This window comes from Salminus brasiliensis, chromosome 3 (genome assembly GCF_030463535.1).
Source record: "Salminus brasiliensis chromosome 3, fSalBra1.hap2, whole genome shotgun sequence".
NCBI classification, from domain to species: domain Eukaryota; kingdom Metazoa; phylum Chordata; class Actinopteri; order Characiformes; family Bryconidae; genus Salminus; species Salminus brasiliensis.
Genome location: NC_132880.1, coordinates 27,781,566 through 27,807,260, shown reverse-complemented (window position 1 = coordinate 27,807,260; position 25,695 = coordinate 27,781,566). Strand labels below are relative to the sequence as shown.

At 41.8% G+C, this 25,695-nt stretch overlaps 1 protein-coding gene across 3 annotated transcripts in view; it reads right to left on the bottom strand.

Annotated features, from left to right (window-relative positions):
- Window positions 1–18,040, bottom strand: part of grin2da (glutamate receptor, ionotropic, N-methyl D-aspartate 2D, a) — a 113,422-nt gene extending 95,382 nt beyond the window's left edge. For all 3 annotated transcript variants that reach the window (XM_072675819.1, XM_072675820.1, XM_072675821.1), the window contains exon 1: window positions 17,573–18,040. The gene's annotated coding sequence lies outside the window, so the exon portion shown is untranslated. The remainder of the gene's footprint in view (window positions 1–17,572) is intronic.
- Window positions 18,041–25,695: the final 7,655 nt, after the last annotated feature.

Sequence of the window (25,695 nt, the reverse complement as noted above, 5' to 3'; positions counted from 1 at the left end):
TGCAGTGTACTAACACCTACCAAATGTAGTCCAAGGAAGTTCAACAGAAAAGCTACTGTAGCACAAACTGCTGGAAAAGTTAACGTTGGTGTGTCTTGTGGAGTCCAGGCCTCAATTGTTTAGAGATGTTTAGAGGGTGACTTACACAATATTAGGCAGGTGGTTGTAATGTTATGACGGTTTAGTGTATAGATTTTTCAGAGTTGTGATGTTCATTTCTTTCTGGTGGCATGATTTCTAAATGCTGTTACTGAATCTATTGTGAAATGTGAACAATGCTGTCTGCCATCTGAAGCAAGCACACATGAGTAAAAATATTCTTCACACCATTTAAAGCACCAATAAACCAATAAACCAATAAAGCAGTAAGCCCTGAGCAATCTCTCAAGTTCTATACAGAAAAATATTACAGTGCATACAACAATAAGGGCATTGAATAAAGCATTGTGCACAGTTCTCTGAATGCACTACAGGCACGATATTAGTTAAGAAGGTACTGCTTTAGGGAAATTAGCCTTAAGTTAGTCCACCTATATGTTTTTGACATCATACATCATGGCAGCATAGCATATAAGGCCTGACAATCAACTCAAGGACCATATACGATTGCAGCACTGCTGCTGTGTTAATTATTTCACTGTGCCGCCATCACGTGACAAGTATCAGTACAATTTGTCCCCCTTTATTCTGACAGGTAAGCAGGCAGTTCCAAAGCTTCAACATCTGAACGTTTCTTTTTTTTTTCTTCAGTCACCAGTATAAGACAGAGTAGACTCTTCCTGTTTTGCAGCATCTCCTAACATGGGCAATTTAGCGCTTGGCATAGCTGAGAGCTGTACATCTGCTTGAATTGCACAACCAGGTGGCTGCTTCACTGTCATGACAAAGGCTTCCCCTGGAGCAGTAGTGGCTCCACCCATATGCAATCAAGATGATTTGGAACAGATACGACAGGGTCTTAATAGTTTTGGATTGCCTGCCTAATACATTTCCTCCGGTTCCGGTCGTCCTGGAAGCACTGTGTGGAATTCAAAAGAGGAATTCATTACGTTTTGTTTGTTTCTCTACAAGGAGCCGCTGGACAATGGTTCTGGCTGCCGAGGTCACTGCTGAGAAGCTCCAACAGCACACCTTTGCCTCAGAGCGTCTTGCACATTACAATCAGATAGTCTAGTAAGGCATCACCACCCAACGCTGCCTAGAAGGCTAAAGTGCCATGTACTATTGGTTCTCAATGTGTCTATGCTCCTTCGAATATACTTAAGGTTCCATTCGCTGTGATAATATCACACTTTATCACAGTAGGCTGAAGGTAAGGCTACAAAGCTAGCCAGATTTTAATCATGATTACCGTTTACGGTCGCCTTAATTTACTGTGTATAATTATAATCAACCCCAATCATCAATAGCTAATTGGCTAATTTTACATAACAGGGGCTCGTATCCTGTCCAAGCATGCCTCCTCCTTAATAATTCCCACTTAATGCATCCAAGCCACTAAGCCAAGTATATTTTATTGGATCAAGTATTGGCGATTTTAATCTCAATCCAATTTCAACAGAGTTCAGAGCACTATATGGTGCCCTCAAGATGCCATTAATGTACATTATACCTAGCATGCAGCAGTGAGGATGTTCTCAGAAGGTAAATAAAAAAGGTTTAGAGTCTGCAATGTGGGACTGTTTTATAGTGGAGCATGAAAAAAACATTGAAAATCTGAAAACACTGAAATCACTGAAATGCTCTGTTTTACCAGCGGGAGAACCGCATGCCTTTCTTTGTTTTTAAATCGCTAATACAAACACGCTATAGAGACCCAAATCATAGCACATTCACCCACTATATAGCCGTTATTTCACAATAATAGTCAACAAACAACAGATGTCAGTACAGATTGTGTACCACTACACACACACACACACAAAGTGATTTGACTACAGTGTTGTAAAGGAGCTGGGAGCTGAATGGTCAGACTGAGTTATAAGATATTAACCACTATTAAACAGTAATTTTAAGAAAAGTCTCTACTAAACTAAAGTAGCTTGTCTAACCTAAACGGTGTGACTGTATTATTTATACAAATACAAAGATGGAATCTGTATTTGCTGATTCTCAGCATTAAGAGACTCAGATTCAATGGTGGGCAAAATAACTGGATCGGGATGTCACTATTTCTTAACAGTATGTTGTGACAGTGTTGTGTTGTTACATTTTGCCATTAAAACATTAAATACATCCATGTAACTGTGCCCTACATCTACATCTTTGCTCTTGTGTCTGTGTGACTCAGTAGAACAGACATCTCCTTTCAGAACATACAGTAAGAATGTATGTATGTATTTCTAATTTATCTATATACAATGGAAAGAAGCAAAAGCTTGTTGGATAAAATTATATTGCATGGAATAAATACAAGGCTTCATGACACTGAAGTGCAAGTAATGATCATTTTTCATTGCTGAGGTTAGTGAAGTGTTTTATATAAAAGTTCATGTTGAGGACAGTCTACGACTAGAAGCTAGTTACAACACTGTGATGATGCTGCATTGCTGCTACAGCTGTGAATAGATGTGATGAGGGGAAGACTGATAGTACAATATGTCTATAATTTAAAATATGATGTAAATACAATTATACTTACATGATTATGTTACTATACTAATTTGATTGATGAATGTTTACATATTGAATGACTATTTAATTAATAACATGTTAATTAACCTTCGTGTTAATCTTAGCATACACTACTATCATATGATGGGTCCAGGCCGTACAAGCCGTGTTCCCAGCTCCAAAAGTTGAACCTATGCTACTGCCTGGTGCATTAAGTCATGTCATGTTGTTAGGTTTTTATTGCTGATGTACTGTGATTAGACGTTTTACACACTAGACGGAATAGCTTATACTGAATGTAAAACAAAATACTTTTTTCTGTTAAAAAAAAGGAAAAACAAGACAAATAATGCAAATATTTGCTAGCCCTAACAAGAGGCAACAAGAACCTTGAACAATTTATGGCCGTTCTGGATTCAATATTAGTCGTTAGTATGTAATAAGCCTTGGAATGTTAAGGGGTTATTAATTCGGCACTCCATGTTTTACTGTATGATAGAAATGAAGATTAACCTTGTATGTAGTAATTTAACAATACAGAGTCCTGGTACAGAGCTGCCACTGCTGCTGTCCACTAACTGACTGAATCCTGGTCAGGCTACTGCTCATTTGTTCAGTACTGCTGTTGCTTGGGGCACATTATTGTGGTTATTAACGTTACAATTTGTGAATCTGATTTGATTTCGTTCATTCTGTCACCAAAGAAGCTCTGGATCCCTCTGGATTCCATACTAAGTAGTTGTTTTGCTATTGATTTGATATTAATGGTGGACATTTGTGGATTTGTGAAAATTTAACTGACATGAAAAAAAAAAAAAAAAAAAAGAAATATGTGGGCCAAAGGCTTTAGCCAAAATATGAAACGTTGTGGCCTGTGTCACTGGACAAAAAGCAGTGTCAGCTCCTGATCATAATTACAATACTGAGCCAAGTAATCATGATTATCAATGTAGCTGTTATCAGGTAGCCCTGGCTCAAGGATTAGCAGGATTACATGCACTCTCAGTGCCGTGTGTTAGAAGCCAAAATTTGATTCGGACACCAATTCCAGCATTCTTGTCAAAGATCCTTTTGCCCTTGCGAATCAGTCCATCAAGACTGGCCTGCACCCTGAGGTGTTACATTGATACTATGGTGAACATGCGTCGGTCAAATTGACTCTTTTTTTTTCTTTCTTTCTTTTCGTAAAAGGAACTGCAATAATAGCTTCTCTGAACAGAGACTCTGGTCATAGATCACTGAAGCCTGCTTAAGATCAGGACACACCTCCTTGTCATTTGAGGCACAAAGTATTTTTTAGTATATTATGCAAAAATTTCCTACTTGAAAGCAAAAGGTAAAAGAATAAAGGAGGAAGAAATCAGTTAAAGTGGCATAATCTTCCTTCGGTAGACTGGAATCTAAAGCAGCAGAGCTCAATTTGAATTACACCTCCAGGCTCAGTAGGAGGAGAGAAGGAGGGAGGGGAGTGCCAAACAGAAGAAGTGACAGGCAACAGCAGCGAGCCATATTGCTCTGCGTCAAAAAAGAAATCACATCTGCAGAGGCCCCTGAGATTTAATTTCGGATGCTTACAGGGAGCCCGGTGCCCGTCTCGCTCGCTTAGGCGAATGGAAGGGTCAGGAATTCCGCCATGCTTCCCCTTTTCCCCCCAATCTTCCCAACCTTACAGCCTATTCATTCGCACCTGGGACAAGCCTAACTACCTTAATTTCCAGTGCTGATGGAGCCCTGCAATCTGCCGGTCCAAGTGCTGACTTCATCAAGCCCAAGTGTGCAGATGAAATGTCAATTTACATTGGGACAAAAGGGGATTAACGATCAATGGCCAGAGAGTGGTGGGTGGGGAGGCGCCAGCATTTGTCCGATAAGCGAGACGGAATTTACAACCCGATTAAAGGCCTGGTGTTAACAGGACTGCAGAACAGCGGATCACCCTTATTCCTTTGCACTACACTGCTTTATTAAGACAAGTAATCAAGCCCAGCAGTCGAACACAAAGATTTCATTCTGCCGTGTTTTGGCCTGAGCCTGGGAAAACGCAGGCTTTTTTTAAATCAATGGGAACCAAGGTTATACAAAGACGCTGAATAAGCCTAGACCAGCTAAGCACTTTGAACACAGAATTTTGGCAGATGAATAAATAAACATGGTGGTCTTCTGCTGGTATCGGGAAGTAGAGGGGGGGCATTACAAATTCACAGAGATTGCCTGTACCGGGTATGATATTATAATTCTTTGCTGGTGCAAAGGGAGACTGATGGAGAGAGTGGTGACTGATTTAGGCTGCAAGCCAGCCTGGTGCAGGGGCATTACCGAGAAAATACTTGTTGTGTGACGGGGCAGATAGCATTTAAATATCACAAAAGTAAATCATCGCGTCAGGGCTGCCACTCCCCTTGCTTCTCGCAGGCTCCATGATTGCTCATTTTGCCTGCATGGAGCTAGGCACAGCAGCTGCTGGACATAAGATGTAAACAGAACGAGGTGAATGCACACGATCACATCCGAAATTCGGATTTTCACGAAAGAGAAAAATAAATGCTGCATGTCTCTGGCACTTTGCCAGCTGTTCAAACCCGGCCCTCCAAATAAGGCCTGAATTATGCAGAAACATTGTCCGCACTTGTCTCTGCAGATATGCAGGACCCCTCAGACTCTGCTAGTCAGTTCTGTGTCAGTGAATGCGTAACGAGGCCTGAGTGGGGTAGAAGGTGTGAGGATGTGTGAGGGACTGTGGCTTCATTGCGCCATTGACTTCCTGTCGCATGCCTTTCAGGTCGACCTGGGCTACTTTGACAGCAAATTGGATCGAAGGCTGATTCCATTGTTTTCTCTGAGAATCCTGCAGGTTTGGGAAGCTTTGGGAGTCCCTGGGGAATTGACTGGCCTGGAGTCTCTGAGCAGAGGTAAAAATAATAGGTAGCATCTAGTTAATTCAGGAAAGGTCTTTTAAACAGAAGCTCCCGGGTTAGTTAAACTCTGCACGTTCTCTAAGGAAAGAGTCTTCCGAGACAATCTGATAATGCTGCAGTACAGCTTCTGTCACAAACATACATCAGAGTCGTACTGTTGCTTTAACTGTACTGTAAAAAAGGTGAGCAGTGAGCTGCTCAGTTTTTTGGTCAAATCCCATAAGACAGTGACAAAAATGATAGATTTTTAAGGACTTATGAGCTTCCCCAGTGTTCTCTGTACAAGAATATAGCAAAGGCCCAACCTTTACAGTTCACGTCAAGTCCTTTTTTTTTTTAACCATGCCCTTTATCTGCTGCCAAGGTGGTTTCGCTGTCCTGTAGATCACTGGGTCACTGATTTACACAGCTTGCATGTACATACAAGGAAAGCAAACACCATTTGGAAGTCAAGCGTTAGCTATTTCTAGGCGCAGAATCTGTCTGAGTTGTTCCTTTCACTGATCCTCCTTCCGTGCAGCGAGAACACAACACAGGCCAAGATGCACCATGGAGGGAGATCATTAGCACTCTCGTGTGTTTGCAGAGAAGTTACACTGTCAAGTTTTTAAGTCTCACTTTGCATAGCAGGCGAACAAATCCTGTGCAACTGTGAGAAACTGACACTGCCAGGTCCCATCCTCTCAACAGGATTCAATTTTAATGCACTTTGTATCTTCCATGCCCATGCCTGCAAGCACTGATCCATGGAGACTTGTAAGAGTAGCAAAGGCGTGTGGCAAAGAACACCATGGAGAATATCGGGGTCTGGGTTCAGAGTAGGCTGATTCCCGTGATATCAGAATTGTATGCTCACACTGAAGCGAGCATTTGTGAGGTACGACCTTCCAGCTAAGCGGCGTTTTTTGAAACATCTCTGTTTTGGCAATAAGAGTGTTTATGCTTCTAAAAAAATACGAGGTTACATTAGACCAGATGCAAGTAAACATGAATACTATAAAAAGTAGCAAGGATTTCACATTTTGAAGAAAGTGCACTGTTAAAAGTATATATTTGAGGATGCTTTTAAGGGTTCTTCAAACCTCTTAAGGTGCTTCGAGGATCCTTCAAGGAACCTTTTTCTTAAAAAAACTTATGAGGTTCCTTCAGAGTTTCAAACTGAAGAACCCCCAAAAGTTCCTCAAGGATCTTATACTTTTAACAGTGCATTTGATGTCATGTGAGCTATCTTAAAGAACAGAGCTGGGTTCCAGATTTCGATTGTGTGGATTTGTTTAATTCCATCACTAGCTTACTGGATTTAACATCAATGAGCACTGATTTACCAAACCAGGTGTAGGATGACAACAGTAAATAATACTAGACTACCCTTTGGAGAGCTTTGGATTTGTATCAATTTATACAGTGACACACCATAAAAAATGTTAGAGATGGAAGGATTGGTGGGCTATGTATTGGTATCTGCCGATTTTCAGCCCATGAATGAAATCCACAGGTGATCTGGTCAGATCTATGCAAGGCGAAGCTCAGTCAAAGGACCCAGACTTCGCGGCTGCAGAACCCCATTAAAGCCAGTGTTGAAATCTGCTCAGTGTGTGGTGTTTCCCTGTATCTAACTGAAACTCACATATTTGTGGAATATGTGAAACATATGTGCCTTGTGGGGCACAACAGAGTAACAAGATTTAACACCACTAACTGAAAACCCCTCACAGGAGTACATCACTCAACCCTACCAAACATCGCTAACAACACTGAGCTAAACCGTTTGGTTCTTCACAGGAATTCACAGACTCGCGAATCTGGAGTTCAGAGTTTTGATTCCAAATAACAAAGCATATTTCATCTTGAGAGACAGTGCATTGAACATTATGAACAATGTAAACATTTTAGCTTTTTTTATTAAGAAAACGTAATTACAGCTAATCAAACATAAATCTTCTGACAGGTCTGGGTACCATACAGAGTCAGGACTTAGTAACACCTACTTTGGCAAAAAAATTGCAGTTGACAAACGCTTTTTGTAGCAGCTAAAGGTATTTAATTCCTTGTAGTTGGAACTGTTTTCCACTCTTCTTTGAAGAAGTCCTCTTTTTCAGGTTTGCATGACCTCCTCTCACATATTTCTAACATATTTTATGCTTCACAAGGGGCTCCCATTCACTGGTGTCACTGTTTTGCCAAATACTCGAAGAAGAATTGAGAAAACTTTGCTGATCGTGGTCAAAGTGTTCAGCTTGGACTTCATCAGCCACAGCACTCATTTGTTTCTCATCTGGGTTGTTTTTACTCATCTGGCTTCTCTAGAGGTTGTGTAGAATTGATGAGAATTGATCAATTGTTGAGTTTTGTGACGTGTCTTAACGTAAGGTTTCCTCTTTATGACTCTTCTGCGAAGTTTGTGTAAGCAATGCTGCACAGTGGAGTTGTGGACCAAACCCCTTGACTCAGCTTCTTGGTCTTATAGATCTTATTTTGACAATCAGACTTCCCATTAAACTGCACTGTAGAAACAACAAGGTGAAAATGCTTGCCTATCTTCCTCTGCTTTGCGGGCATTGTATACATTCATTTCTAGATCTTTAGACAGCTGCTTAAAAGAACCCATGGTTGTTAAGTGTTAGTACAAGGGGTGAAATCTAAGGGGACAATTTCTAAAGCTTGGATATGTGACCATGCTGATGGTTCATAATTACAGCTGGTGACATGCCTTAGGCTTGATTTGATAATCAAGGTCTGAGACCCTGTCAAAAAAACACTGAGCCTTTAAACGCTTAACAGTGTCCAAATATTTACACAGGCCACACTGATGATTGTGATGTTTGCTATGAAATTGTTAGAGTAACGAACAAACAGACAATGTCAAAATAAAAGTTACTAATATGAACAAGCAAACAATGTGTCCAAATAAGTAATAAATCTTTGCTATTGTAACAGCGGGGAAAGTATGCCTTGCGCAGCTCGAAACGCACAAAAGACATGTACTGAGTCTCTTCATTTTTCATGGGTGTGTTATGGGCGTAACGTGCAATAAACCAATCATGCATCCATTCCTCTATTATGTAAGCAGTACTCACTGAGATACAGATGTAAAATCAGATGTTGTGCAGCATTTATGTTTGCGACAAATGTTATTTACCCTATTAAACAGAGGGCATTTAGACTGAAAGAGGTATTACTGTGTATGTACATATTGGTTGTAGTACAATGTATCAATGTGCTTTGTATGGGCGGCCATGTTTTATTATTGATTATAAAAAAAAAGACCAAGGCTTCCTTTACCCAGCCACCCAGCCTGACCTGCTGGAAGATTGCCCGCTGAGGTCCCCTCTACCTGCGTCAGACCAGCTGCCACCTACCAACCCGACCATCAGGCCCCACCACCACCCATACTAGACCAGCGGCACACCCTCCTACCGCTGCTACCTGTCTAATAGTCATGTTAAAACCTAAATGGACTCATAACTATCTGCCACTATTAATATCACCACTATTATCTGTTGTATCTGGTTTGGTAATTTTTATCAATAATGTTTAAATAGCTTTGACCAGAGGAGGATGGGTCCCGCATGTGAGTCTTGGTTCCTTCCAAGGTTTCTTCCTCCAGCTCTGAGGGAGTTTTTCCTTGCCACTGTCACTGTTGGCTTGCTCACTGGGGGTCTTTGATCCTTCATGTCTTACGTTATTTCTTTTTTTGTCCTTGTCTTTTATTAATTACTAATTATGTAAAGCTGCTTTGTGACGACAACAGTTGTAAAAAGTGCTATACAAATAAATTTGACTTGACTCGACTTGACATTTACTGATCAATGAGAATTTTACCATGTATGCATGTGCCAGTAAATTAAGAGCTCATCCGTTTTTACTATTTCACTTTATTAATTTGTTTGATTAGTATACCGATAAATCATGACTGACTTGTGAAATGGATTTTTTATGTTTTTTATGGTTTTTAACCTGAACCTAACACTAGCTATTTAGTTAGCTTTTAAATATTTAGCTATTTAACAATAAAATAACAACACGTAAAAAAATAAAAGTGCAATTTTTACAGCCGAGATTTTTTTTTTTTTATCATTTTGTGATAAAAACACTTTGCATAATGATGTTATTCATAGCAAAAGAGCATAAATTTACCAAAAGAAAAAGTAGTTTTCTGTTCTAATTCCAGTCATGTAATAAATTCCATACGGCCAGCTTCTGTGACATCCCAATAATCTACGGATCAGGACATTCTGTTCATTCTTCATTCATTCTTTTTTCGTTTTTTTAGGTGAGCGAGTCTGTTTCTAACCCAAGCAGTTTGAGACAGCAATTCTTTGGATGGAAACATAGCTACTGTGTGGGTTAAATGAACACAGATACCATGCCAGCACATTTCCAGTACTTCCTATTAGCCGCAATATAGTATAATAGTAAAGGTTGCATTCTTTTCGCTTCAATGGACCAAACTGGCATAAAAAAAATAATCATCTGCCTATTTATATAACATAAAGTCAAATAAGTGAGACAGGGCTGCAACACAGATCTGCCAGAATTATTAAAAACCTGTTGCTGATTTGATTAAAATTGTCTCCAGTCAATACCAACAATTCCAACAGTCCATCCCCAAAAATGACAAATTTAGATTTGTGGTTTGCCCTAATGGGTTACCCTGCAATCATCGTCTGTTTCTTAATAGAACTTTAATAGTCTCAGTATTTGTTTATATAAGTGTGTATGTAAAAATGAAGTACATTTGGTTTAGTAAATCAAGTAGTGCTGGGCAATTAACTAAGAATTAAACTCAAACATCGAGCCAACTGAGCAACTCAAGCAGCTTATAATCATTAGGTAATCGAGGTAAAATGTTCAAATAACCATGATACTGATTTGAGGTCTCAAAGGACAGGTCAGGGTAATCAATTCTAAGGCATGGAGCAAGGCCAACTGTGCTCTCTCACTCACTTTTAGTCCACTGCCATAAATACAAATCACACTTTGAGCTCCCTCTCATTAACAGCTCTAAACTTGCGTTTGTTGACATGCTAAAAGACACACAACCAGCATCCGAAGTTAGAGAAGCATGTGGGCTGATGTGGTAAAGGATTTTACATGAATATGACACTCTCCTGCTCGCCTCACCAGAGTTACAGAGTTTCGAGGCCCGGAGTGGCAATGACAGAGGCACTATTCTCAAAGCTTATGGCTTTCTCCTATGTTTTCTGTTCTCATTGAGTGTACATGCTGTGCATGGAGTCAACACGAAGTTAGATGTAGCTGAAGTCGATCAGTTGTTCCCGTTTCTCCTTTAATGCTTGTTTGTTCAATTCCTCCAGCTCCTGTCCTCCCCTCCACTCCTCCACATGTTTCCGGGGTAGGAGAGGAGCAGTAGAAAGGCAGGAGGAGGACAGGAGCAGTAGCAAAAGTTTCTGGATGCAGCCCTGCTTTCAAAATGTCCCACTATGCTGTCACTTTCTGATCACGTGCTATGTTCCCTCGCTGCTCAGATGAGAGACGCTGATGTAAGAGCAGCTACAACACGGAAGAAGAACTTTTACCACGTTCAAACAAAATGTTAAGCCCACATCCCTCCCATCTTGGAGGACGAAATAATGTGGGATCTTATGAATATGCTGATTTTTGCAGTTACAAATTGAATTATGTGAAGTATGCAGTAAAATATAAAGTAAAAGGCCAGTGAGCATAGGTTAACATGCCTATGAAAGAGCAGATGAAAACTGCTTCATTTAGTAAACAGCAGAGCAGATTACTTACAGGTTCACAGTCTTGAAATGAACATATTTACTGATTGAAAGCTTTGCCACACAGTACTATGTTAAGCGAATGTTTGTTAGGGCTCCGTGATACTGAAAGCAAATGTAATGCCTGATAACCTTAAGGATAACACAATAATGATGAAATCTGCACATCTCTGGCTTTGTACCAAAAACAGGATGCTGGAACATCTCCATTTTTCCAAATCGTGATTAAGTTGTTTCGAATTTGACACAATTTCATCCTTAACTACCTCCTCGCCAGCCACAAAGCACTGCAATGCTAGCAATGAATGTCTTATATTACATGCAGCTGAGCTAGACACAATAGCTGAATCGGATCCAGCTAACTGCATGGCTCACATCGAATCAAGTCCGAACAAAGGTTTAGGCCAATCAAGTTTTGACGGCTAACAGCTGGAAAATATGCATGTGAAGCTTGAAGCAGGTGCTTTTATTTTACATCGGTTCTAAATTGCAGGGCCATTCATTAGTATTAGAGAGACAGGTACCCAGGATGCTGAATCTTGGCCTGGAGAATATGAGGCCCAGAGACTTCAAGGCTCGGTGACCGAGAATTCCCTCAGTCTGTTCTCTTCATTCCCTTCTAATAGATACTAACCACTGCTATAACACTTTCTAAACAGTCTGTTAGTTTCAGCCATGGAAACAGCGAGCGTGAACTGCAGGAAACATCAATCCCTCAGATCAGCTCCCTCATTAAGACCCTGCCACCACCATTGTGTTGAAAAACAGGACTAGGCAAGACTTCTTTAGCCAGACAACAAATGCAGGGTGTAGGGAACTTTGTCTCTCTAGCTAGCTAATGTTAAAGAAAGCCACCATTCTTGGATGTGATCCAACCATGCGACTAGCTTTCAGTGACTGTGATTAATGAGAGATTTCTTTATAGCAATAACGCCTATTATTTATAGCCCCATTCGGTGTTCAGTGAAATATTAGTTCTTGTGAGATTGTTCTATCCACAGAATGTACGACATGAACCACCTTTTTTTATATCTTGTTTATTATTTCTTACTCGTTGCTCAATGAAAGAAGAAAGCCTGTCAAAAGTCCAAATCCTTCAGTCAATAGATGTGTTTGGAAGTAAAAGAGCAGTATAGAGAATATTAACTATTCGCATACATCATGGACTGGAAGCACACTGGGATTCGCAGAGCACAGCTATTTCTATTTTTCCTTCAGTTGTAAGTAAAGCAGTGGAAATGTCTATAACGCAAGGTTACGTAACACAGTAGTTCCTAATGAGTCTCCGAGCTATCTCAGTGCATTCCCCTGACGATAGGCGAGGATGGTGGGAGTGGGAGAACATTATTTTTCCCCAGTTGCTCATTATTCACATTCGTTTTAGAGGTGGGCAAAAGTCATTACATTATAACATGCCGATGGAAGATTATGGAAAGTCAAGAAATTGTCATTTAAATTATATTATGAAACACACTTACATGAACTAATTGACTTTGGGGTGATTAATGAGCTTATGTGTTTCAACAATTGGGCATCAGTAGGTCAGTGAGGGGTACTGACTATTACTTAAACACTATGTGAGTCATCAAACACCTTTTATTATTCACCTGTTCATTATTCCACACTCGCTACTCTGGTTACTCGCTAAAAAAACAAGAAATTGAGAAATTCCATCAAAAACGAGAAAAGAGCTCAGAGTGGCTCAGTGGTCTAATGCACTTCCACTTTGGCCTTGGGGCCGTAAGTTAGAATCCCTGGGCATGTCGTTTTGCCATCAGCACAATTGGATGTGCTCTCTCTGGGTGGGTAGATGGCAGCAATGTTGGCCGGCACAGCCGTCTGTTAGCCGGAGCGGCGGCACAGGTGTCCGTTAGCTCCAACCGCAACGTCTGCACAGGCGTCTGTAAGCTCTGAGCATGTGGGCTGCCCAGCAGTTTAAAAAGAGGTGGTGGCTGGCATCACATGTAGCAGAGGAGACCCTACCCTCCTAGTGTTGGGAGTATTGCTATTGCTACAGGGAGCTATGACCGGCTTGGTTAACTCACAGTACCAGTTTGGAAGATAAAAACAGAAAAAACTGAACAGAATTTTTTTTAAAAAAAGGAAAATTCAAACAGTCAAACAGTCCCACCAGGAGATATAAGAGACATTAATGAATTAATCTGAATTTGATGAAAGGTTATTTTGGAAGTTTTGCAGAAAGAGGAACTAGCTCTTGAATTATTTGCAGTGTTTTTGTAGTCGCAGCAAACATACAGTATGTAAACTGTAATTATATATTAACTAAATGATTAATCTAATTGTATACTTACATAAATACATTTCAAATGTATTGCAAAATGACAAAAAATATCCTTATACATAAATATAATTTATGTGTTTGTTGTACATACTGTTCTACACGACATATTTACTCAATAATACACAAGACGTTGTGCTGTATAGTGAGCTGTCGTGCTGCGGCCGTAGATCAGCACACCTGTGCCAGCATCCACAATAGCATGGCCTTGAGTGTATTACTGCGGCCCACAGTTCTGAAAGTCCTGCTGTTCGTTAGATTTTCAGACAGTGAAAACACTACAACTGATTAACAATAATGTTTAGTCGCATCTGCTCTGATCTGCAATCAAGGGCCGCTACATTTAAACAACTGAGAGTCATTCAGCTCTTTGTTCTCCACCTCGAAGATGGATTCGTTTCACCTCGTCCACGTTTGGTGAGTTTGACAGTGGTTCTGTTGAGCTGGTCATCCCCTACACAGGTGTTCGTTGTTTGTAATGGAAGTGTTGCTTGTTGTCAGGACATGTCAGGATGTAGTTCATTAGAAGTTCAGGCGTATTACCAATCATTTAAAACTGGGCTATCACTTTTTAATGGCTCCCTGGATTGGTAAAGCGATGTGATCTGGGTGCCGCTACCGTGAGATATAGGCACTCATGGAATGCCTCTTAGCCAGTCACATTTGAAGGTCAGATTACAACTAACTGTGGTAAAACAACTATTCACATGCATCATGCAGTACAAGCACATTGTGATTTGTAGAACAACACGGCTACTTGCTTCTTCCGTTTTGTGTATAAAAAAAGTGCAAATGTCCCCTTTTCACTCCTAGTAAAAAGTAGCAGTTCTCCATCACGAGATCAGCCAGGTTAACATTTATTACAGTGCTCAAAAAAGCATGTAGAGCACTCCTATGTGTTGCCTTATTGCAGTAATGGGAGCTTTAAAATGCACCGTAAAAATGGTTCTTCTGTTCAACCTAAACTGGGTTTATTCAACTCCAATAAATACTTTGATAAAAAGCATTTATTTAAGTTATTTAAGATTATTAAACAACAATGCCATTTCTTTTAAGTTGAACAATGGGACCACCTTTTAACAATGTATGACAGACTATTTTAAAGCTTCCTAGTAATTCTTTTAAATGAGGGTCTCTGTAGGGTTGTAAGTTTGTACAATTGCCGAGCAAACAGAATGCGCTCCATGTGCTTGCTTCTGGAATGTGCACATGCTTTTCTGCTAGTGGGATCCTAGTCAGATTGGACATGCAAGTGAAAAGTGAGGGATGCTGTGTTTTGACATCTTCCAGTCTCGACTTCTCAGAACAGGGTCACAGTTTATTTAACTGGCTTCCCCGTGACAGCTGAAGATAAGTGATTTGCTGAGGGGGAGTATACAATCATGTGTTTTTCAATGTTCAATACAAGTCTTATTAAAGTTTTAATGATGTTGATGATTTGTATTGTTGTTGTAAAAGTACATTTAGTTGTTATGGAACATAATGGTACTATATTTCTCCTTTCTATTTGTTTTCATGATGAATTGCCCCCATACACCCTACCTTAATACCAGGCTATTTTTCTATTCCAGTACAGGTGAAAATATGTACCCTTCCCCTGAACGTATACGCAAACCTTAAGGTACAGCTTTGGACGTTAGAAACCGCATTATACCTTAGAGGGTGCATCTTTTTTTCATGGTTTGTACAGAAATATTCTCCAAGGTGCCTTCTGTCTGACAGTGTATATGGTTCTATTTTAGAATAAGCTGGAAGGAGAAGAAGCTGGATGAGGCCGACCGTATGCAAAGTATTTTAGGACTACTGCAAAGGTACAAATTCACCCTAAAAGACATCTACTGTCATATTCCTGAAATGCCAAACCACAGAGCCAATCCAGTGAAAATCCAGCAAGGCACATGGTGCTATCAGCATCTCCCTGCTCTGATGAGCTGGAGTGAAAGAATGTCAATCAGTCACTCGTTCCCTCCCGCGCCTTGAGTGATGCAACTTGGCTCTGATGCACAGGCCTATATGTGACACGGCTGGATGTAGGAGGAGGTGGCTCCTCGGAGCAGCTGCGGGTCTGACAAGCCACAAATCCTGGTGAGCGCGATCGAAAAAGGCATGGGGGGGGACAAGAAAAAACAAGAAAAAACAGGACAGGATGTGTGGCCCTGCTCCCTTTCGCCTTCCGAGCCCTCAAAGCCCGTTTCCTGCGGGCCTGTCATCCTGAAATGCCCCCTCACTGAGCCGGTTCCACCTCCATCGAAGTTAGCTGATTTACTGAGGCGAGCGAGCGTAGTGTTTTTGGGGTGGCGTGCTCATGGACTCGACAGCTGTATCCTGGGGAGGGCTTTGAAGTGGTGCCGTTCTGGGAGCATGCCACCAACCCTCCTCCCTCGTCCAACCAAGCCCCCATACCCCCCCCCACACACACACACACACACACACACACACCATCGCCACCACCGCCAGCTCTTCCACCACCACACTCCCTGCTCTCTCCACCCATCACACGAGCCTTCAGGTGGCTCTTGCAGAACGGGCTCTCTCCCGCAGGGACTTGTCTGAGACTGTCATGGCATTAATGAATTTCTCAGGCAGGTTGCCACAGACATCACCACTACAACTTGAATGGGCTTGTGAGGGTATGGTTGAGAGGCTGTCAGTGATACCAGCCACCCTGGATCGGTCCTGACATAGAGGGCTGACTCAGTATCGCCAGCCATGTAATGATGGAAAGAAATCAACGCAGCAATGTAGTTTAACCAGAGGAGGGGGGGGAAAGGGGGTCAGTTCTGATTTGCATCTTTCTTAAAAGCCTTGACTTTAAAGGCAGATCCTCTGAGCTTAAAAGCAGTCTCTGATATGCAGATTTTTAGGAGCAGGACTGCCCAGTAACAAGTGGCTTGTGCTGAGCTCCAGCAGCCCTTAACCTGAACACAGATATACTTGAGTAGAGGTAAACGGAGGTGTGTGTATATACATATATATATATATATATATATATATATACATATATATACATATACATACATATGTAGTCCAAGTCATTCGTCCACTAAGTGTGAGGTGAGAGTGTGTGTGAGTGCGAACACAAATCCAAGCCAATCCACGACAGTGCCTTAATTAAAGGGTTTTTAGCAAAAGCAGTGCTCTGTAATGAAAACGTTAAAGAAGAAAAAAATGGGGGGGGGGGGGGGGGGGCTAGAAATGTAGGCTACACAACCTTTCCCCATTCCAGCCACGCATTTAGCCCAGGCGACGGCTTTGCTCCACACAACATGACGGAGATTAATCAATCATTTGATCGCTACTCAGTAGCCATACTCAAGGAGAGCTGAAGGAAGGGAGGAGGGAGGAGGAGGAGGAGGGGGGGGGTTCAAACGTTCTGCTCTCTACGACTGAGGGGGGGGGGGGGGGGGCGAAGGTGTGTGTGTTGGGGGGGGGGATTGTCCTGACCTTGTGTTATATCGTTTCTCAGTCTACACTCATTAATGCGTCCTTGTTTCTGCTAGGCAGCCAACAACGTGTGTCCTCCCGAGGACAGCCAAAATACCCGTGTGTAAAGTTACGAGGCAAGCCCTGTGGACTACACAGACACCGTGTGTGAGGCAACAGGGCTAAGTAAGAGCGTGCGTGTGTGTGTGAAGGAGAGAGAGAGAGAGAGAGCGTGAGTGAGTGAGTGAGTGAGTGAGTGATAGTCGGGGAGACAGAGTCCTTGTATAGCGTGCACGCGCATCAATGACAGAAGGGTCAACGCCGCTAGCCTAGCACACCGGCCGGTTGTCCTCTGTACACCAAAAAAAGTGGATGTCTGTCCACGCAGGCGAGCTGCCTCTCTCTTCGGTCTCTGACGCAGAAGAAACACGGTTCCGTTTATCCTGCCGTGTTTTTTTCTGAAGGGCAAAGCCGGGCACACTTCGCAAACGCCGCGAGAAAATAGAGGGTACACACACAGAGACACACACACACACACACACACACACACACACCAAAAAAATACCCGTCCTACTCACCGTTTCAGGATCCGGAGACTCTGTTCTCCCCGCGGCACTTCATCCACTCTACATCCATTCCGTTGCTGTCCATTTTCCACCAGCTTCCTCTTTCCTCCTCTTCCTCTTGCTCTTCCTCTTCTTTTTCCTCCTTTTCCTCCCCGGTTCGTCTGTGTTAAATATTGCACGTATACACAGTCTCGACCTTTCTTTACTCAGCCTGCCTACATGTTGCTGACTAGCTCTCTCTCTCTCTCTCTCTCTCTCTCTCTCTCTCTCTCTCCCTCCCTCTCTCTCTCCCTCACTCTCTCTCTCTCCAGTTATTTTGTTAAAATTCAGTATATACGCCCCGTCACCTAGCAACCTCTCTCTCCTCTTTCTCCCTCTCTCTCTCTCTCTCTCTCTCTCTCTCTCTCTCTCTCTCTCTCTCTCTCTCTCTCGCGCGCGACACGTGTTGAATGCTAAACTTGTCGGTGAGGCTTTTTTTTATTTTTTTAACGGCGGTCTAGAGACGTTCCCTCCGCGGCGTATCAGTACACAATCAAAAATATTTATTAGAACCCTCCCTTTCCACCATCACCTTCTCCACCTCCTCCTCCTCCTCCTGCTCCTCCTTCTCTCCCTAACCCCATCCGCAAACCTCCCTTTCTTTTTTTCTACTCCCGCGTCTCCTCCTTCTCCATCCTTCCCTGAGGAGAAACGAAGAACGTAAGAAACGCCAGGCGAGAAAACCAAAGACTCGTTATCCCTCCGGACCCGGTTTGATCCAACCCCCGGGGGGATTCAGGCGACCCTTTGTGCTCCTCGGGGGACCCCAACTTTTCGTATGATAGCTACTGAAAGCACGTATTCGTGTTCCGCCTTCAAGCTAGCCCTTTTATTCCACCTGGCCCTGAACGCCTCACGTTCCAGCGCAGCGCAGCGCAGCGCAGCGCAGCGCAATAACGTATCATTGGATGATTGTATGAGACCTGCCAGTGATGTGAGCTCAGGATTGTTTGGTGTATTTTTTTTTTGTTTTGTTTTTTTCTTCAGGAAACGTGAAACGGCAGGCGAGCTCTCTGTGGGGGGACAGAAAACTCCCGAGGATTCTTATCTGGTTCAATTGTATTCCTTGTATTCCTCCTCATCCAGTCATTTTGTCCTCTGCTGGACATCTGGGTGTTGGAGTGCTGCAGAGAATGCGTGGCACCCCGCTCAGCACACTCCTGCCTTATCTGGAGGTAATCATTCACAACAGCGTGTGTGTGTGTGTGTGTGTGTGTGTGTGTGATGGTGGTGGTGGTGAGGGGTAGTGTTGTGAATGCATGATTGCGTGCATGCGTGTGTGCATGGTGTGTGTATGTCCAGCTAAGGTAACACACCTCATATTTCTTCTTGCCCGTGTTTGTGTGCTTACCAAAGACCCTTCAGTTTCCTCCACATGTTAAAAATAGGCATCATTACTTTAAAAGCCCAAGACCCATCATGTCTGTTAAGAATCTTGCCAGTAATTGGAGGACAGGGCACTGACCTCCGTTGGCAGTTGTGATACACTGAAGCAAGAAAATACTAATATTTTCATGCCGTGGTGACACCAGCAATGTTTCCGTCGCCATGTTGCAGCAAATAAAACATTGAAATTGCCAGAATAAATAGCAGGCTACATTTCCAGGTGTTTAAGTGGATAAACATGTCGCACCCCTGATCGTATGGTACTTCCGTATGATCCATTTTCCATTTTCCGTTTTCCTCCATTTTCACTGTAGTATGTATCATGAAGGGAATCGTATGGGCACATTCTCGCTTCATTTTTTCCCCCAATGGACGTGTTTCTAGTAGACTTCCACCAGCGGCAAAATGCGCTGGCAAGTGTCCTGGTGCTGGCAGTGACCCTTCATCAACAGTAATTGCCATACATGTTCAGAGGATGGGGCAGAGTCTACAAAAAATTCTGGGAAAACGGGGTGGACAGACATTTACATTGCAGAAAGCTTTAGATGCAATGTGGCAGAATATCCAAAGGAATGTGGACTGCTATAATAATATGTCTGTAATATTATCATTCATATGTTTACAGTACAATGAATTTGGTCTCATCATATATCCCATCTTGGAACCCACAACCCAGTGATCAGTAACCCAGCACTCTAACCACTGAAGTACCACTGCCTCTACAGTCTGTTTGATGGCCCAGGAAGGCGAACACAGGACTTTTGGGCTGGAGTTCAGGGTGGCTTTTTAAAGTAGGTACGTGAAGCCGAGACCCCCCCCCCCAGCTGTGGTGAGCATTACAGAAGAAAGGGGGTGACAGGGTGAAGATGGGTGCGAAGTTATTGGTGAAGGCGAAGTGAGAGTAGAGGGTATGAAAAAATGGATCGGCCAATTTCCCACAATTTTATCATGTCATAAATGTTGGAATGGGTTTAGATGCAAAGTACAGCAAAGTGAAGCAATCTTCAGAAATGAGTTAGTGTGATAATATATTACATACATATTTCAGTGCTATCTGAGAATTAAATTTGATATAAGAGAAAGAAAATGTAAAGTACATGTAGTATAAGTAGCTGGCGTTATTAGAAATCTGCCCATTTAAACATTTCTTTTGAAATTAAGGATATTATCTGAGAGCTTGTCCCATCCCTCCTTTGCTGCGGTTACAGCCTCTACTCGGAGAATGCCTTACTCTTACGCTTACTCAGATTTTGGAACATCGTTGTAAGGATTTGATTGCACTAGAGCATTAGTGAAGTACGTTATGTAGCATGCTTAGTTAACACCACTCCAACTCATCCCAGGGGTATTCAGTGGTCCTTAACTGCTCTAGAGAACGCAGCTTTACTGCTCTGCAGCCCCACGATACACTTCTGGCCAAAGCACTTGATGACCTTAGGCTCATGTACCACTGCTCCATACAATTCTATTGACAATCTGGCAATAAATATTTCTCTGTGGATATTACGCAGCCTGTCTGTGTACATTTAATATGCATGTGTCAGCAGTGGGAGCCCCTTTAGCTGAGTTTGGATATTCTCCTACAAGTGGAACACCTATTAACACCATACCTGTAAAGTCCTTTAAATCAGTCCACAGGAGGGTCAGTTTATCTTACATTTCATTCTGATGAAAAGCATTCCATCAGATTTTCCTTCAGGATGTTTTCCTTTCTGGAGGCTCGTGTTCTGTTTTGGAGATTAAATATGTAAATTGTGAACATTTATAAATTCCCTCTTGAATACAGAAGAGGCAGAGAACGGTGTCTGTGCTTCAGTGCTATGTTTTATATTGTTTGCAGAGAGCACATGGATAAATTGTAGTAGAATGGTATTATTATGTATCTGCTAAGACCTTAATGTATATTTTTCAGGCACAGGTAAATAATTATAGCATTTCTGTCTGCATCAAATTCTAAACACAGTCTTTACAACTGTTCATATCTGTTGTAACAAACATAAACGATACATTTTTACATTTTTTTGTTTACTACTAGGTATCGATCCTCAGGCTTTAGGGTCTCTCTTGCAGCATAGGCTTATGAGTAAGTTCATCATGGCGGAAACAAGGAATAAGATTTTGAATAAAATAAGAAATTGCTCAACGTCTATAGGTAGCTTGATATGGTACAAATATAGTTACATCTACAATCATAACAAAGCCAAAGAGTAAGAGCCAGGTGGCCAGGAATGTTTACTAAGAGATAGTCATACAACAAATAGAATAGTATAATAACCAGTCAGATTTCAGAATAACTATGCATATAAATAAATATGTGTATATATATATATATATCAAATAAAATATGATACAGGGACTAACTACATAATCCACACTACATAGTCAAAAGTACAACATCTCATTCCAATCCATTAGACATTAATATGGAATTGCCTCTGCTCAGTGCTTCTGTAAGAGCCTCTACTCTATTTTCATCTTTGGAACATGGCTGAACAGCACCGAAGAGCATTAATGAAGTTAGGCACTGATGTTGATCTAATAAAAGCCTAGCTTGCATTCGACATTCCAGTTCATCCCAAAGAAATTTGAGGTCCGGTCTCTGTGTAGACCAATGAAGTTCGTCCACACTGAACACTGAAACATTTTTTACGGACCTCAACTTGTGAATCTTAGGAATGGCAGCTCGGCCATGGAAACTCAGTGTATGAAGTTCCCAATTAACAGTACTTTTGCTAATTTGGCTTTCAGAGGATGCTTGAAACTCATTAGTAAGTGCTTCAGTACTCAACAGTCCTGCTCTGTGAGCTCGTGTGACCCACCACTCTGAGGAATTAGAAACGTGGCATCCTATGACTCCCACTGAACGTCACTTAGCTGGTGTGGTACGTTCCTAACGGCAAGTACTTCATAACCTCATAAGAACATTCTTAAAATGATGAGTATTCTGACCCATTGGCAAGTACTTTGTAACTTGAAGTTCCTGTGCAGTTCTACTTAAAAAATGAAAAAGGCTCCTAATTTTCCTTCAAAATTGGGCCCAATACATGCCTACAGCACCTTTATACACTATATGGACAGAAGTATGGGGACACCAGCTCATTTATTGTTTCTTCCGAAATCAAGGGTATTAAAAAAGTAGTTTCTCCTGCTTTTGTCTCTGCTGTTCAGGGAAGGCTTTCTACTTGATTTTGGAGCATTGCTATGAGGATTTGATTGTATTCGGGGACAAGAACGTTAGTGAGGTCCGGACTTTGGGTGATCGCTACCCCTCTACACCCCCAACTCCCTAGCTCATTCCAAAAGTATTGACTGGAGCACCATCATTACAGAGAACCCAGTTCCACGGCACCACAGCTCAAAACTGGGGTGCTTTATACCCATTCTAACCCACAACTGGCATTAAGCATGGGGCCAAGAGGTTCATGTTAATCTGCTCCAGAGAGTCTCTTAGTATTCTATTGACAATAGACAAGCTTTGCCTGTGTGCATTTGCACATCCGTGTCAGCAACGGGTGCAGCTGAATGTGTTTATTAGAAGGGGTGATATTTGGATAGCATTGCATACACTACATCCAATGACGACAAAAATGAAATCTGCTAGCTTAAATTATGTAGTTTGTATGTTCCTATTACACAGACTTCAGCTGTGTGTACCATGGTGTAGTGGATCGCATTACAGCCTCCTACTGTTTAGGAGTCTTAGTTCAGTTCTGTCAGTATTGAGAGGAGAAGGTGAAAAGAGCAAGACATAAAAAGTAAGTGATATGGAATTTAGAAAGCAGTTGTAATTCATAAAATTGATCCTGCTCCTTTAAAAGAATCCAGAATTGAACAGGTGAGATGGATTTAAGTCCCTCAAGGAGAATCATACCCTGTCCCCAGGCTATGGATGACTATGTAGTGGTTCATGGCTCTCCCAATCTAGACCTGTCATATTTCAGACAAATGCAGCTGTAGCCTCAGATTGCACCATGTTTTATAGAAACAGATGGAATTGGTAACCCACACTGAATCTGTTTGAGCTATTGCAAAAGATGTTCTGGGCATACTCTGCCTGTGGAGATATTGAGCCCGTTCCCATGGTTAGTCCTAGGAGTAGTTATTCTCCCAACTCCTGATTCATCCTCTTCATCTGATCATCAGACTGTGCAGATTTGCAGTGACCCTTTTAGCATAAAAGCTTAACGGGTCAAGCATCCAGGTGTGTACTGTTCACTTTGTGTATGTCACACATGCACTCGCCCACTTGTGGAGAATATGGAGACGGATAACTCCTCTGATTAGCTCACTTTTACTTTTTTCATCTATCTTTGCAGACTAGAGGCTGTGGTTTCTACACCACTGAACTCGCAACCTGCATTTGTCTTTACAATGTGGTGTTTATGCACTACAAGCCCACTATAACATCTTATTTAGTGATGTTGTGGACATACTGCTTTTTCTGACACAGCCTAATCATTGACATTCCCAGTCCTGCATTTGTAACACTTAAAGTTAGTCTATCTCCAAACTTTCACTCCAACCCAGACAGTGGATGCCTTTTGGTGATGAGAGAAAAACAGATGAAACCTGAAGCACATGGAGTAGGTGCTTACCAGTGACTTGAACACATGTTGACTGCTGATGTTAACCTGTATCATGCCAACACCGGTCTGGAAGCACCTATATTGGTTATGCTTCTGCACTCATTCATTCAGATCTTTTCTTTAATCTGTCAACATCTAGACATTCAAGGCAACAGTCACAGCTAACCAGTAAGGGGTTCTGTCTATCGTGTTAACTAACTACCTACCTTATGTCATGTACATTGTAATATGGCAGTTTGGGAAGATAACAGTAACACAATTCAGCAGCTGCCAAGCTAAATAATTGGCCTGCCTGTCAGTTAGAAATGCATGTCACTTGTCACTTGCTTTCTCTTTAAATATTTCAAACTTGCTTTTGTCTCCCCTTTTACTAACTCATTCCTTGATGCTCTCATTTCCACTGCACTCTTCACTTTCTTAAATTGATTTGTAGTTTAAGTCGTTGTCAGCAATTGTGAAACCAGACCTTTTGACTGAATTTCAGCTTCGTTTGCTATTGCTGCCAAAGGATCTATCAATAACTATCCTATCCTTATCTCCAAAAGAATCAAGCTAGTGCTTTCCCCCGTTTCTTTTTTTTTCCCCTTAAACAGTTTAAGGGAGGCCTCGCAAATATTAGAAGGTGAGGGGTTTGTTTTTATGTTTTCAGCTCCAAGACAGCAAAAACAGGCCATAAACATACATCCTACAGTCAGCTTGCTGAAATGTGTGAGTGTAAATGTTACATTCTGCTCGGACATCAAATGCAAAGTTATTCGAACAGTGGACTACAATGGACAGAACCTCTCAATAGACTGGTGATGCCACAGTGCCACAGAGTTTGATGTCATGGCATTGTCTGTCACATACAAATGTAAACTCATAACTTCAGACGATAAAGTATCTATTGTGACTGTCCATAATAACGCTGCTCAGCAAATGCTTCCTCCCTCCCAGCTTGACTTTTTACCAAAGCCCGCCACTGCCACCTTCAAAGGATGCAGTGAGTAGCAAGCTCCTCTTGGCCACCATCAAGCCACTGTCTTCTCCCTCTGTCCCTCCCAGGAAATTTGATAGAGCACCAGAGAGGTTTCAGGCTTTGTGGGTGAGTGCCAGTATTATTTGGCCCACTGTGGTTGGGTTGTCCAGGTCGCTTTTGTAGTGTGTCTGCTGCAATGACCTCCCTTGGTATAGGTCACATACAGATGGGGTTTCAAGATTGAGGCTAGTCACTCTAGTTCTAGAAACTTTTCTGACCATCAGCTTGAGGAGGAGTAGGCTCTAAAATAACTTGCAAGATTTTTTTTATGCTAGCCCCTGTCTTACCAAGTGGGGTGCTGGTGACACAGCAGGTATGGAGTTCACTCACAGCTAGGGCTCCAATAAACACCAGCAAGTCTGCCTGTCAGAGAATCTATCAGCAGTGCCGCCTTAGGCCACATCTCTGTTCCAGCTCCTCGGGCCATTCCAGTTCCTTCACCCTGAGCCACTCCAGTTTCATTACCTTGGTACTTTCTACTCTTACTGAAGTTGCTGTTCGGAAGACTTTTTATTTAATTGAGATAATAATATGTCTATTCTCTGTTATGGGTTGAGTTTATTCTCTTCACCTGTAGTTGCAGTCAGATTAGTGAACACTAGATAGATAGACCTCCATATGGGGGCATTTTCAGTTCTTCAAGTTGTAGGTAAAACTACTGGATACATTTAAAATTAATCGAAAATCAGCATCCATTAATTAAAGATAATGTCAAACGGAATTTGTTGCAATCCAAGTCTGTGCAGAAAGTGTATTGCATATTGTTTTGTGTTTAATTTGCCCTTAGAAGTGGCCCCTCCTCACACAAACACAAACATTCGCCCACTCCTCCACCCACACTATGTAGCAACAGGCTTCCACTGAGTGTAACGTTAATGAAACAACATGTATTTACCCACATATGATTAAACATCAGTTCCTTTTTCCAAATTTTTATATTGGATAATATATACATTATGTAAACCAACCAGATCAAAATGAAGAATAAAGTCAAGACATTTTTATCAAATAGCTCAAATATTTTATACTTTTAAATAAATATATATATATATATATTAGCTGCCCTACTAGATTACTGAGAGGTGCTAGGAGTCTTAACTGTGCTT